The sequence below is a fragment of the Pseudophryne corroboree genome, chromosome 6 (assembly GCF_028390025.1).
Source record: "Pseudophryne corroboree isolate aPseCor3 chromosome 6, aPseCor3.hap2, whole genome shotgun sequence".
Taxonomy (NCBI): domain Eukaryota; kingdom Metazoa; phylum Chordata; class Amphibia; order Anura; family Myobatrachidae; genus Pseudophryne; species Pseudophryne corroboree.
Window position 1 is genome coordinate 781,001,710 of NC_086449.1, and position 13,395 is coordinate 781,015,104.

Genomic DNA, 13,395 nt, shown 5'->3' on the forward strand with positions numbered 1-13,395 from the left:
GTCCCCACAAAGCCAGATACATATATTCCTCCACAGTTCCAGATACATATATTCCTCCACAGTGCCAGATACATGTAGGCCCCCACAGTGCCAGATACATATATGTCCCCATAGTGCCAGATATGCCCCCACTGCCATATACACATCTCCCCAGTGCCAGATATGCCCCACTGCCAGATACACATCTCCCCAGTGCCAGATATGCCCCCAGTGTAAGATACACATGTCCCCCCCAGTGCCAGATATGCCCCTAGTGCCAGATACGCATGTCCCCCTAGTGCCAGATATGCCCACAGTACCAGATATGCCCCCTGTGCCAGATACACATGTCCCCCCAGTGCCAGATATGCCCCCACTGCCAGCTACACGTCTCCCCAGTGCCTGATATGCCCCCTGTGCCAGATACCTGTCCCCCCCGTGCAAGATATGCCCCCAGTGCCAGAAACACATGTCCCCCCAGTGCCAGATATGCCCCCAGTGTAAAATACCCATGTCCCCACACTGCGCCCCCCCAAGTCTTGCTCACCACCGTGCTGCTGCTCTGCTCAGTCTGCTGCTTGTGAGGGGAGGAGAGCGCAGCGTGCGCCTCTCCTGCCCCTCAGTCTCCACTCTCCAGCAGCGTTGATTCTCTCTAATTAGGTGCAGGTCCGTGAGTCAATCAGAGTTCGCGGACCGGCAGCTAAGACTCCTGATTGGCTGTCGGTCCGCAAGCTCTGATTGGCTCACGGGCTGGCGCTGGGCACTGCAGGCTAGGACTGCGGGAGGCGCCGTGGGAGCTTACGAGCCGCATGCGGAGATAGAAAGAGCCGCAGGTTGGCCACCGCTGGTGTAGTGGAAGGTGGCGGCCGGCCCGTGACCCTTGGCAGTAGCGTGGCCCGGGGGGCACATGCCACCCTGCCCCCCGGGCCAGCCCACCTCTGCACATATGTATGTATGTATGTATGTATGTATGTATGTATTTAAGTGGCATGTACAGTATATAGTGCAAAATGTAAATGTGCTGATAATGCAGCTCTTTGCAATTAAAAATATAATCTGATTTTCCAAAACCAGAAGGTATTGTGCCCTGCGTCGCTTGCTGTCGCATGCCTTTGGAAACGGTATCCTAAGACTGCTCATACATGTCTGTAAAGCCTGACACACTGACCTACTTACAGAGGCCTAATGACATTCACTCTTCAGACAGGAAGCTTGATCTGCTTCATTAGATTAACTGCCCCACGTCATACTCCATGGGAGTGCCAGCTCCGGAAACAAGGCTCAATTTATTGGAGATCTTTGGGAATGTCACCAGACGGCACTTTGTTCTTTACTTCTAAAATATTGATTAAAAAAATTTCCACAGAGTTACAGTACATACTTTAGGGCGAGATTTATCAATGCCTGGAGAGAGATAAAGTACCAACCAATCAGCTTCTGTCATGTTACAGGCTGTACCTGTTTGAAAAATGGGGGGGCTGGACCACACACCTTATTAATAAAGATATCAAGAGGTGCTATCATGCTGAGGCTGGAGCGTTTCTACAGAGGAGGGGGCCCATGTGCACCTCCGGGTGGGCCCCCTCCTCCATTGTGCCGGAGTCTACTGCACATGCCATGATCCGGAAACCAATTTGGCTACCGCGCATACGCAGTGGCCATTTTGGCGGCGATTTCCGCCGCGATTGCATGTCCCAGTGCTGGACTCCGGAAAGGTAAGTGTTAAAATGGGTGCAGTGTGTGCGGTGTGGGCCCCCCCCCCCCCCCGACCCAGGGGCCCGTGTGCACCGCACCCATTGCACCCATTCTAGAAACGCCAATGTGCTGGGGCTTCTAATACTATGCTGGAGGAAGTATGTGAGGGTTTATTTAAATCATATTTACTATCAGTGTTCTAAATGCCCCATACACTAGAGCGATAATGCCCAATTTCATCCGATTTCGGGCATTTGGCCCGATATATCGGATGAAATCGAGCATTTTGGAGGCGTTTCCGATCCGATCCGAAGCGCGTTCCCGTGAGCATTAGATTCTCCAGATTGAATGTGCTGCACATTCAATCTGGCCCGACCCCGCAGGTGTGGCTGGGATCACCCAGGATCGCCCAAGATACATCGTATGTAAAAGGACAGCATACGATGTATCGTGGGTGATCCTGCCCCTCGGGAGGCTGCCGGGGGTGATCGCCCGCGACATGTCCGTCTGACATGTCGCCAGTAATGTATGAGGCCCTTTAGCGCTAGGAGTGCGCGTCTGCATCTCTCTTCCTGTCTGAAAAATGACAGTTAGGAATGGATCTCATTGACTGGTACTTGATCTCGCTACACTTTATCTCTCTCCAAGGCTAAGGGTTCTACATACTAAGCCTTGGAGAGAGATAATGCTGAGAGAGATTAAGTATCAGCCAACCAGCTCCTGTCATTTTTCAAACACAGCCTGTAACATGTCAGTTATGAGCTGATTGGCTGGTACTTTATCTCTCTCCACTTTATCTCTCTCCAAAGCTTAGTACATGGACCCCTTAGTACTGTACATAGACCCACTTTATCTATACCTCCCAACTGTACCGATTTTTGCGGGACAGTCACGGTTTTTAGGGCTGTCCCACACACGGGTCGCAGTGTCCCCCGGCGCGGGGGGGGGGGGGGGGGGGGGGGGAGGCTCCTGTCAGTCACTGCTCTGCTTGGATAGACGCTGTGCGCATTCAGTGAAGTCAGGGAGAGGGGGCATGCCAGTGGCTCTCAGAGCGCTGGTCATGCCACCTTTAGTGACGACAAACGGGGGCGTGACCCACAATCGCCCTTTTATGGCTACGGGCCTTTTACATAGGCCACGCCCCTTTTCAGGTATGCATGCTACGCGCTCGCGGGAGTCTCGCTTCTAAATCCCCAAATGTTGAGAGGTATGCTTTATCTCTCTCCAAGCATTAATAAATCCCCCCCTCAGTGATATGCATCATATCTGCCGTTATCTTCTCATTTTGCTTATTGTCCATCTCCACCTAAAATGTATAACTAACCCTTGGATGGAGATAAAGTGGACGGAGATAAAGTACCAGCCAATCAGCTCCTAACTGTCTGATTTCAAACCCAGCCTGTAATATGGCAGTAAGATGCTGATTGCCTGGCACTTTATCTACGGCCACTCTAAACTCCATTCAAGGCTTAGTAAATAGACCTCTTAGGCCCTGATTCAGCATGAGTTGCTAAGTTCTGAAAATCACAAACGGACGCTTGTCGGCCATTTGCACATGCACAGTGGGGGTCATTCCGAGGTGATCGCTCGCTGACGATTTTCACAACGCAGCGATCAGGTAAAAAAACTGCAAAACTGCGCATGCGTATGCACCGCAATGTGCAGGCGCTTCGTACGGATACAAAGAGAATCGGTGTTGGGCGATGGATTTAGTGAAGATTCAATTCGCACAGCCGAACGCAAGGTGATTGACAGAAAGAGGGCGTTTGTGGGTGTCAACTGACCGTTTTCTGGGAGTGTTTGGAAAACCGCAGGCGTGTCCAAGCGTTTGCAGGGCGGGTGTCAATTCTGGCACCAAAAAGACTGAAGTGATCGGACGGGCTGAGTAAGTCCAGAGCTACTCTGAAACTGCACAAAATGTTTTTGCTGCGCTCGGCTGCACAGGCGTTCGCACACTTGCAAAGAGAAAATACACTCCCCCGTGGGCGGCGACTATGCGTTTGCACGGCTGCTAAAAGTAGCTAACGAGCGATCAACTCGGAATGACCCCCAGTGTCCGCAGCGCCCTGAAGGATGAGATCGCACTGTGATTGACAGCGGACCCTTTTCGCGCAGTTAAGCTGCCATGCCTGATAGACACTATTCACTGATACTACTAAAACACACATGCCGGGCAACCCAGCAAAAATGAAACTCACCTGCAGCATGTCCCGGCATCCTAAGCATTGAAGCTGCACAGAAAAGTATATAGTGGTAATATTTTTTGTGTAATGAAAGTAAAAATAATATACTGTACTATTGTTTGTAAATAAGGTACAGATGGAGTCACGCTCACTGAGCGCGGCTACATGGCAGGCGGGGACGCCGGGCGTGCCTGGGCGCTGAGCGTGCAGAGAGACTCCCATTCACTTTGAATGGGGCGTGTGTGCGTGTACGACGCATGCACGTCCCATTCGTGCTCGGGAGTCCACCTCGCCAGACGCACTCAGTCGCTAATGGAGCCACGATTAGCGTGGCTCCTTCTGTATATTTCTAATTGCATTCATCCATTCTGGAAATGGCAGTTTTGTGCAGCATAAATAAACATGCAGATGAAATGTAAGCAATTGTTCCAGGGGTGCATCAGGAGAGGAGAAGGAACCATGCAGGCTCCATGCAGGCCCCCTTCTCTTCTGCAGCGCGGTAGACTCTGGTTTTGTGACAGCCTAGTGGGCTCTACTGGCAGAGCCGTAACTAGACTTTTTGGTGCCCTGCGCCCAGGGGCGTCTCTAGAGAGGAGGGGACCCGTGTACAGACTCCATGCATGGGCCCCCTCCTCTCCCATAGCCGTCGTGCCGCTGCTAGCGCTCTGAGCGCGGTAGACTCTGGTTTTGTGACAGCCTAGTGGGCTCTACTGGCAGAGCCGTAACTAGACTTTTTGGTGCCCTGTGCCACAGAGAGAATTGGCGCGCTATGATGCCCCTTCCCACATTTTGCATATATTATAATATATAATATACTATATTATATATAAATAATACGCACACATTTATAGACCGGTGCAAGAAAATGGATTTGGACACAAATCCTCATTATACCACATTCATGCACTTAACATGGCTATTCACTTACAATACCCTTTATTAAAGAAAACATTTCAATATACTGCCATGCCAAGGATTCAAACCTATAACCTGTTGAATTCTAATCAAACACTCTACTCAATGAGCTATTTGATCCTGCATAAAAGCTATGAACACTATATGAAGCTACTGGTACTTCAGAATTACAATTGAGCAGATCTATGTAGCCACACTTCCAATCCATTCCAGCCACACACCACATAGATCTGCTCAGCCGCAATGCTGATCACCCCTTCACAAAGTACAAGGTAAGCTTCAAATAGTTAGAATTCTCTAGCTTAGAATCAGCTACCTTTCTATGAGAGGGCAGATAGCTCAATGAATAGAGTGTTTGACTGCAATGCTACTGGCAATGGGTTTGAATCCTGGGTATGTCAGTATCTTGAAATGTAATAAAGGATAGTGTGACTGAATATCAAAGAATCTCAAGTTGACTTCATGACTGTTGTATTGGTATTAGCGGCAGAAAGGATCAGGTTAGGAGACGGGCGGTCAGGAGATGCTGGGCTTCAAAAAGGGTAGATTATGGTTTGCAGGGGCACAGGCCAACAAATTTGTTGGGAGGGGGGGCTCACAAATACAATGGATGCAGCCTGACCCCGCATATAGACCCTCATTCCGAGTTGTTCGCTCGCTAGCTGCTTTTAGCAGCATTGCACACGCTAGGCCGCCGCCCTCTGGGAGTGTATCTTCGCTTAGCAGAATTATGAACGAAAGATTAGCAGAATTGCGAATAGAAAATTCTTAGCAGTTTCTGAGTAGCTCGAGACTTACTCCTACACTGCAATCAGCTCAGCCCGTTTCGTTCCTGTTTTGACGTCACAAACACGCCCTGCGTTCGGCCAGCCACTCCCCCATTTCTCCAGACACTCCCGCGTTTTATCCTGGCACGCCTGCGTTTTTCCGCACACTCCCATAAAACGGCCAGTTTCCGCCCAGAAACACCCACTTCCTGTCAATCACACTACGATCACTTCAACGATAAAAATTCTTAGTTCGGACGTGAGTAAATCTACTAAGTTTTGTGCTAAATTACTTAGCGCATGCGCACTACGTACCATGCGCATGTGCATTTTTGCCTTAATCGCTCCGTTGCGAAAATCTGCAACGAGCGAACAACTCGGAATGACCCCCATAATCCAGCCCCGGGGACCCCCCGTCTCCCATGTGCTCTGCAAGGGCAGAAGAGGGCAGGCAGGGAGGGTGCAGTGCTGCCACTGTCAGATGCTGCCAGTCAGGGACTCATGAGACTCACTATGGTAGCTGTGGCTGGGAGAGGAGAGGAGCCACGGCTGCCACCTTCATCACACATACAAACGCCAGCAAACCATAGGAAATTCCTCCTCCGCACCCTGGTGGCAGCAGAGGGCATATGATAGCTGCTGGTGTCTCTGCTGCTGCTGCTCCTCCCCAGCTCAAGGACCCGATGGACACCGAGGGGGTCACCTGAAGTCCCTGCCGCTGCTGATGCCTAAGCCTTTAATCTCTAGCTGCTTTTACCTGCCTGTCTGCACTCAGCGGCATGAGTGGGTGCAGAGTGGGATGAGTCGGGGCATTTGCGGCAGTGTGGGGGGCCCTGGGCAACTCATCCACCCCGCATGTAATTCTGCCCTGCTTATACCATCATGTCCTCTCAGATGCCATCAGCAGTACAAACCTTCGGAGACAAGCAGCACTGCTTTTGTGGATATTATGCCTGCATGTGCAGCAATGGTCATATAGGGGTAAATTTACTAAGATGGAAGTTCTATTTAAGATGGGATGTTGCCCATAGCAACCAATCAGATTCCAGGTATTATCTTATAGAAGGTGATAGATAAATGAGAAATAGAATCTGATTGGTTGCTATGGGCAACATCCCATCTTAAATAGAACTCCCGTCTTAGTAAATTTACCCCATAGCTTGTATCCCATGTAATGCAATGCTCTGTACTGTAAGGGGTATAGTTATAAAAGGTCGATTTTAATTGATTTCAAATCGATCTAAAATTGCATATCTAGGGCTAAAACACACGTTTACTAACATTTAAAAACTGATCAAAAATCACCTGTTAGTAAATACCCCCGTAAGTCTTCTGTACCATCGTTCTTGCAGAGTTGGCACTGTTTCCGTTTATGTAAGGCGCTGCAGGCACCTGTGGCGCCGTATAAATATAACAGCTCATTATAATAATGGAAATCTGTGCTGCTGCTGGCTGGGCCTGGCTATAAATAACCTCTTACTCAGCTCTCTGCAGAGAGGCAGCGCGGTTGCCTAGTGAGGGTTTAGTGCAGAGCCTCTGTATATAATATGGGAAAAGCACATACTGTATGAAAAAGCAGACGATACTGATCGTGTTACTAGAGGCGGCTTGCTATGATCACGCATGTGGGTCACTTTTAATGCAGTTAGGTTAGTATTAATCATTGTAACTGCAATAATGCAGAGCTTCAGCAAAGGGGGCCTATTTGTATTGTTTTGGAGGCAGAATGCACTCTTATAAAGCTGCGCACTACTAAACTTGGTGCTAGCACGCTTAAGTGATTGCTGTGCCTGCTCTGGAGCGTCGCCAGATCTCCTCCTATCCACAGGCCTCGCCGACACAGTGACCTACTTTCCACAGAGAGAAGGGAGGGAGGGGAGGCAGACGTGGGAGCAAGTGGCCAAGTCACAAACACGAAGGATTCTGATCTCACAGTCTGCAGGGACACCAGGAACAATAACGCTACCCCGATAGGTGCTGCTGAGACAAGTCGCAGGTGAGCTGTTAGTATTCCCTTATTCTGTCAGTATTTACTACGGTCTCATAGCAGTGGCTGGATGTCTTTGGTCTTTGTGTGTATATGTTACGTACATTACATACATGGAGTTATTACAGTAAGCCTACAGGGGACTAAGTATAGGTAGACTGTGTTGACAGCTGGTTCAAAGACTATATTTTCTAATGTTGGGTTTTTATAAATGATCTCTGAGTAATAATGTCTGTGGTGGGTTCATAGTCACACTGTATATGAGTCACAATTCCTCTTCTCTTGTATCTGCTGTTCTACTGTATCAGATATAAAATCTATCTATCTATCTATCTATCTATCTATCTATCTATCTATCTATCTATCTATCTATCCATCTATCCATCTATCCATCTATCCACCATCTATCTATCTACCTATCTATCTATCTATCTATCTATCTATCTATCTATCTATCTATCTATCTATCTTTACATTTGAGTAACATTATTATTATTCAGACTCTCATCTATACATTTAGGATGTGCATTTAATATATATGAATATTTTAGTGCCTGTCTTGACGCCAGTGGTAGTTTTCTGTACAGCAATATACAGTATGTATCCTTTGCCATATGTTTATCAGTTTTTTTTAAGTATAGGATTGAATTTATATAACTAGAATTAATATTATTGCGCTTCTCAGTGTAGATTATTTCGCACGTGGGGAAGTATAGTAGGTATACTGTAACTGTATATGCCACCTGTTGCTTAAATCAGTTAATTCATTCAGAGACTCGTATGACGCACTTGGGAAAGGTATGGGGATTAAAGAGGAGAACTAGCCTTCCCAGTGTCTGGAGCATGGGGACTTTAGGTCAGGAGGACAGAAGAGATTTACAACTGTGCTCCAGATAATGTAGGAAACAATGTTGTGCAATTACATCCTGGCTTGTACTGTACGAGTGATGGGTCTGAATAGGTGGCTGCTAGCACTAAAATCAGATGTCAGTGTTGGTGCACTTTATGCTCTACTTAAACGATACATTGCAATAAAAAAAAATTTTTGCAAATTTTCTTTGGCTTTTAAAATTATTATTATTACTTTTTTTACATTCTACAGATCTACAGATAACGTGTAATTTACTTTTGCTTTCCATTTCTCAGTTACACCCTGTCGAAAAATAAAAATAAAACACAAATGTAATTTACAAGTGTGTGGTCTACTTGTGTAGAAAACCAGCAGACAAGGGGGTATAAAGGTCGATTTTGTTTGTTTTTGTTCGATGTTAGATCGATTGTAAACCGATTTTAATCGATATTGGGCTTCCAGGGTTAAAAAAAACACATTTACTAGCAGATAATTTTTTATATTAATTTTTAAATGTTAGTAAATGTGTGTTTTAACCCTGGAAGTCGAACATCGATTAAAATCTATTTAACATCGATCTGACATCGACCAAAAACAAACAAAATCGACCTTTAGTAAATAAACCACCTGGTAGCCCATTTCTCTTTCGTGTGATATACAGTATTTGGCCTTTTAAAAAAAAAAAAATATTTATATCTGATTACTTGATAACAAATTGGAACAAACATATGTTAAAGCAAAGACGTGTCAGTCTTTTCATAATTGTGGTTACATTTCTCTATTCCAGAGACATCTTAAAAGACGACTGAGGTCTTTTATCAAACGCAAGTTCAAACTTTGCTTACAGGTAAGATTTAATTGTTTTCTTAATCTTATGGTTGAATAATGTAACTATATATGTGAAAAATTGGAAAAGTTTAAACATTTTTATTCTTTTCTTATTCTTTTAGTACTGTTCACGCTTTTGTTTGTTTTTAGAGTTTTAACAGTAGCAGAATTAGTACAGCTATGTCCTCTATATCTGCTTCTATGTCTGGTCAATCCTCTCTTCTGGTATCAATCAGATCTAAAAAAATAATGTTTTTTTTTACATGTGCATATTATTATTCTTCAGATACTCAGCTCTACACTTAAGATATATCGTTTCTCAATAAATGCGTTTTATACATGTGAATATTTTAGTGTCTGTCTTGATGCTTTTAGATGGTGGTTGTTTTTTCTGGCAATATACAGTATACAGTATATGCATCAATTGCCATATACGTCTGTGTTTATCAGATGGGTGTTTAATAGGATTGCATTACATTGTTTTTCTGTCTGGATACAGGATTGGTGACGCACAGCCTTGAATTACAAGGGCTTACTATGCAAAATAGTCACGTCACCTACTGTACACAGAGTGTGGGCAGCTTTCTAGAAATCAGAGACATTCCTACATATGTGTATCCTGCTTCCAAGTAAATATTATGTTATCCATTGTGTGTAGGCGTCAGGACCCCTTTAAAGGCTCATTTACAAACATACTGGGGGAAGCCATTTGTCAGAATCACAACTTGTTGGGTGTATATGCAGTGCTTAAAGTGGTCCTAGTGAGGTGGTGGAACTCACCCCCACCCCCCCTCCACCACGGCCGTGAAATAAAGGGATTGCGCGCGCGCAAAAAGGGGCATGGTCTCAAAAAGAAAGGGGCATGGTCACCAAATAGTATCCCCAATTCAAATTATGCCGCATGGTAGCACAATCTTATTAACATTACACCACACATTAGTGCCCCTTATACACAAAGCCCACAGTAGTAGCATCCCAAATACACACAATGCCCACAGCAATAGTGCCCCTTATACAATGCCTTCAGTAGTAGTGCCCTTTATGTCCCCAGGAGTAATGCCCATTATAAAGTGCCCCCTATGCAATGCCCTCATTAGTAGTGCCCCCAGTGGTAATGCCCCATGTAGTGTTGCCCCAGTCAGTAGTTATGCCCCCAGTAGATATGCCCCCTGTAGTTATGCCCCAGTAGATTTGCCCCCAGTCAGTAGTTATGCCCCCAGTCAGTAGGAATGCCCCTTGCAGTTATGCACCCAGGAGATATGCCCCCAGTCAGACGTTATGCCCCCTGTAGTTATGCCCCAGTAGACGTGACCCAGTAGTTGTGCCCCCAGTCAGAAGATGTTACCCCAGTAGTTGTGCCCCCAGTAGATGTGACTCCTAGTAGCGCCGCTTACACACATACAAAAAACAAAACAAAAAAACCCTCACAATACTCACCAGCCCTGCTCCTGCTACCGGACCGCCGCTGCCCTCCGCCTGGCGGCCCGCTCTTCGGATCTATGGAAGAGACGTCATGACGTCTCTCCCATAGCGCCGCACGCGCACACTGCCTGAGCCAGAGCTCAGGAGTGAGCTCCGCCGTCCGGCGGCTACTGAGAGGAAGAAGCTGGGCGCCCGCTGGTATCAGAATCTCAGCGGGCGCCCCGCCCGACTTCTCCCTGGGGTAGGTGAGCCGGAACTGCGTTCCAGCTCTAAATGGAACTGATGGAATGCAGTTCCGCCCCGTTCAAGCTCACTTTAACCTCTGCCCCCACCCTTGGCACGTATAATCCCACACACAAGTCCCCCCCAGTACATATAATCCCATACACAGCTCCCCCAGCACATATAGTCCTAAACACAGCTCCCCTCTCCCAACACATATAGTCCCTGACATAGCTCCCTCTCCAGCACATATAAATCCCACACACATCTTCCCCCTCCAGCACATATAGTTCCAAACACAGTCCCCCCCCAGCATGTATAATTCCACACACAGCTCCCAGCACACAATATAGTCCCACACATTGCCCCCCCCCCCCCTTCCCAGCACAGTTACTCCTTGACATAGCAACATTATGCCCCCTACAGCGCTCAGATCATTCCTACCTTTCTTTCTCCTTGTGCACGGTTCATCCTGTCACTGTCAGGGCTCCAGCAGATCCTCCTCTTTGGGCAGCAGGAGAGATGGACATGCAGTGATAGTAATGCATCATCTCATTCCTGCCGCCTCGGCCAGCCACCAGCACGATCATCAGAGGGGTGCTTGCGGAGGCGGGCTAAGGAGGGAGACACAGTCCAGTGGTGCCCGCCCACAGTGACAGCGGGAACAGCCTATCAGGCAGTGCTGCTCCGGCTGTCACTGTGGGGGGGCAGCACTGGACTGTGTTTCCCTTCTTAGCTTGCCTCCACAAGCACCCCTCTGATGATCGCGCTGGCGGCTGGCTGCGGCGGCGGGAATGAGATGCTGTCCCCATGGCCAGGCAAAGTGGGCTGGAGGTGGCGGTACTGGTTCCGCCTCCCAATACAACTGACGGAAAGCAGTTCTGGCCCGTTCCAGCCCACTTTAACCCGTGTGTGTGTGTGGTAAAATTTTGCCATGGAATAATTTTTCTTAATGGAGAACGCAGGATGGTTTTGCCTTTACAAATTGCTGTTTTAAATCCCGCCGCTGTGGGATTTAAACTCTAATCGGGAGTTTTTAGACGCCCAAACTATTGTCACTATTCAATTGTTGTTTGGGTGCACAGGCATATCGCACATGTTGCGCCCAAAACAGACAGGGTTTAGCTGCCTAAAACGGGTAAACCCATCTAAACTCTTGCTTTGGGCCTCGAAACTACCGTTTGGACGGCAGAACTGTCAAGTTTACACACATTTTCTCTCGTAACACGGGAGGCTGTGAGAAAATATGTGTCCTCCATGGCTGCTGCTCTGCCCAAACGGCGGAACAATTGAATTGCTGCCATCGGCCGCCATCTAGTGGCGGCCGTGAATAAAACAATTGATTCGACCCCAATGAGTTTAGGAGAACCTTTATCCTATCATTAATGTGCTTTTCAGGCATTATTTTGCAAATTAATATCACATTTATAGTGAGAGGTGTGAATGAGCCCTGAAGATTTCCAGAATCAAAAGTTCTATTAGTTTTACAGTTAGTAAAATTAGTTTAGATTTATCAAAGCTTGGAAAGAGATAAAGTGGAGAGAGATAAAGTACCAGCCAACCACCTCCTGTCATTTTTCTAACAGAGCCTGTAACATGGCAGCTAGGAGCTGATTGGTTGGTACTTTATCTGTCTCTAAGCTCTGCTAAACCTAGCCCTAAAATAGACCATATATACGCTGGAGAAAATACATGCATGAAATGTTTGAATAATGATTAAAATATGTTTTGGTGGGCGTGTGCTTGTGACGTATACTGTAGGGTGGCGTTTAGCAAGTCATGCTTTGTATGAAACTCTTTATTTCTTTTGTGCTACAGAGAATTGTGAATATGAAAAGATAAGGGCCCTCATTCCGAGTTGTTCGCTCGCAAGCGGATTTTAGCAGATTTGCTCATGCTAAGCCGCCGCCTACTGGGAGTGAATCTTAGCATCTTAAAATTGCGAACGATGTATTCGCAATATTGCGATTACACACCTCGTAGCAGTTTCTGAGTAGCTCCAGACTTACTCGGCATCTGCGATCAGTTCAGTGCTTGTCGTTTCTGGTTTGACGTCACAAACACACCCAGCGTTCGCCCAGACACTCCTCCGTTTCTCCGGCCACTCCTGCGTTTTTTCCGGAAACGGTAGCGTTTTTTCCCACACGCCCATAAAACGGCCTGTTTCCGCCCAGTAACACCCATTTCCTGTCAATCACATTACGATCGCCAGAACGATGAAAAAGCCGTGAGTAAAATTCCTAACTGCATAGCAAATTTACTTGGCGCAGTCGCAGTGCGAACATTGCGCATGCGCATTAAGCGGAAAATCGCTGCGATGCGAAGATTTTTACCGAGCGAACAACTCGGAATGAGGGCCAATGATGTGACTGTGGGGTATATTTACTAAAGGCCAGTACTCACTGGCCGATGTCAGAGAGATGTGTGCTGAGCGAACCGCTCAGCACACATCTCTCCCGGCGCTCAGCACAGCGCGATCTGTGCTGAGCGTGCGGGGGGAGACGGGGGGGGGGGGGCGCTCACTTCACCCGGCGGGTGAAGTGAGCG

At 47.2% G+C, this 13,395-nt stretch overlaps 1 protein-coding gene across 1 annotated transcript in view; it reads left to right on the plus strand.

Moving 5' to 3' along the window:
* The first annotated feature begins 7,049 nt into the window (after positions 1-7,049).
* LOC134933497 (F-box/LRR-repeat protein 3-like) overlaps positions 7,050-13,395 on the plus strand; it is a 28,328-nt gene continuing 21,982 nt past the window's right edge. The window contains exons 1-2 of the mRNA XM_063928742.1: positions 7,050-7,535; positions 9,164-9,223. The gene's annotated coding sequence lies outside the window, so the exon portion shown is untranslated. The remainder of the gene's footprint in view (positions 7,536-9,163; positions 9,224-13,395) is intronic.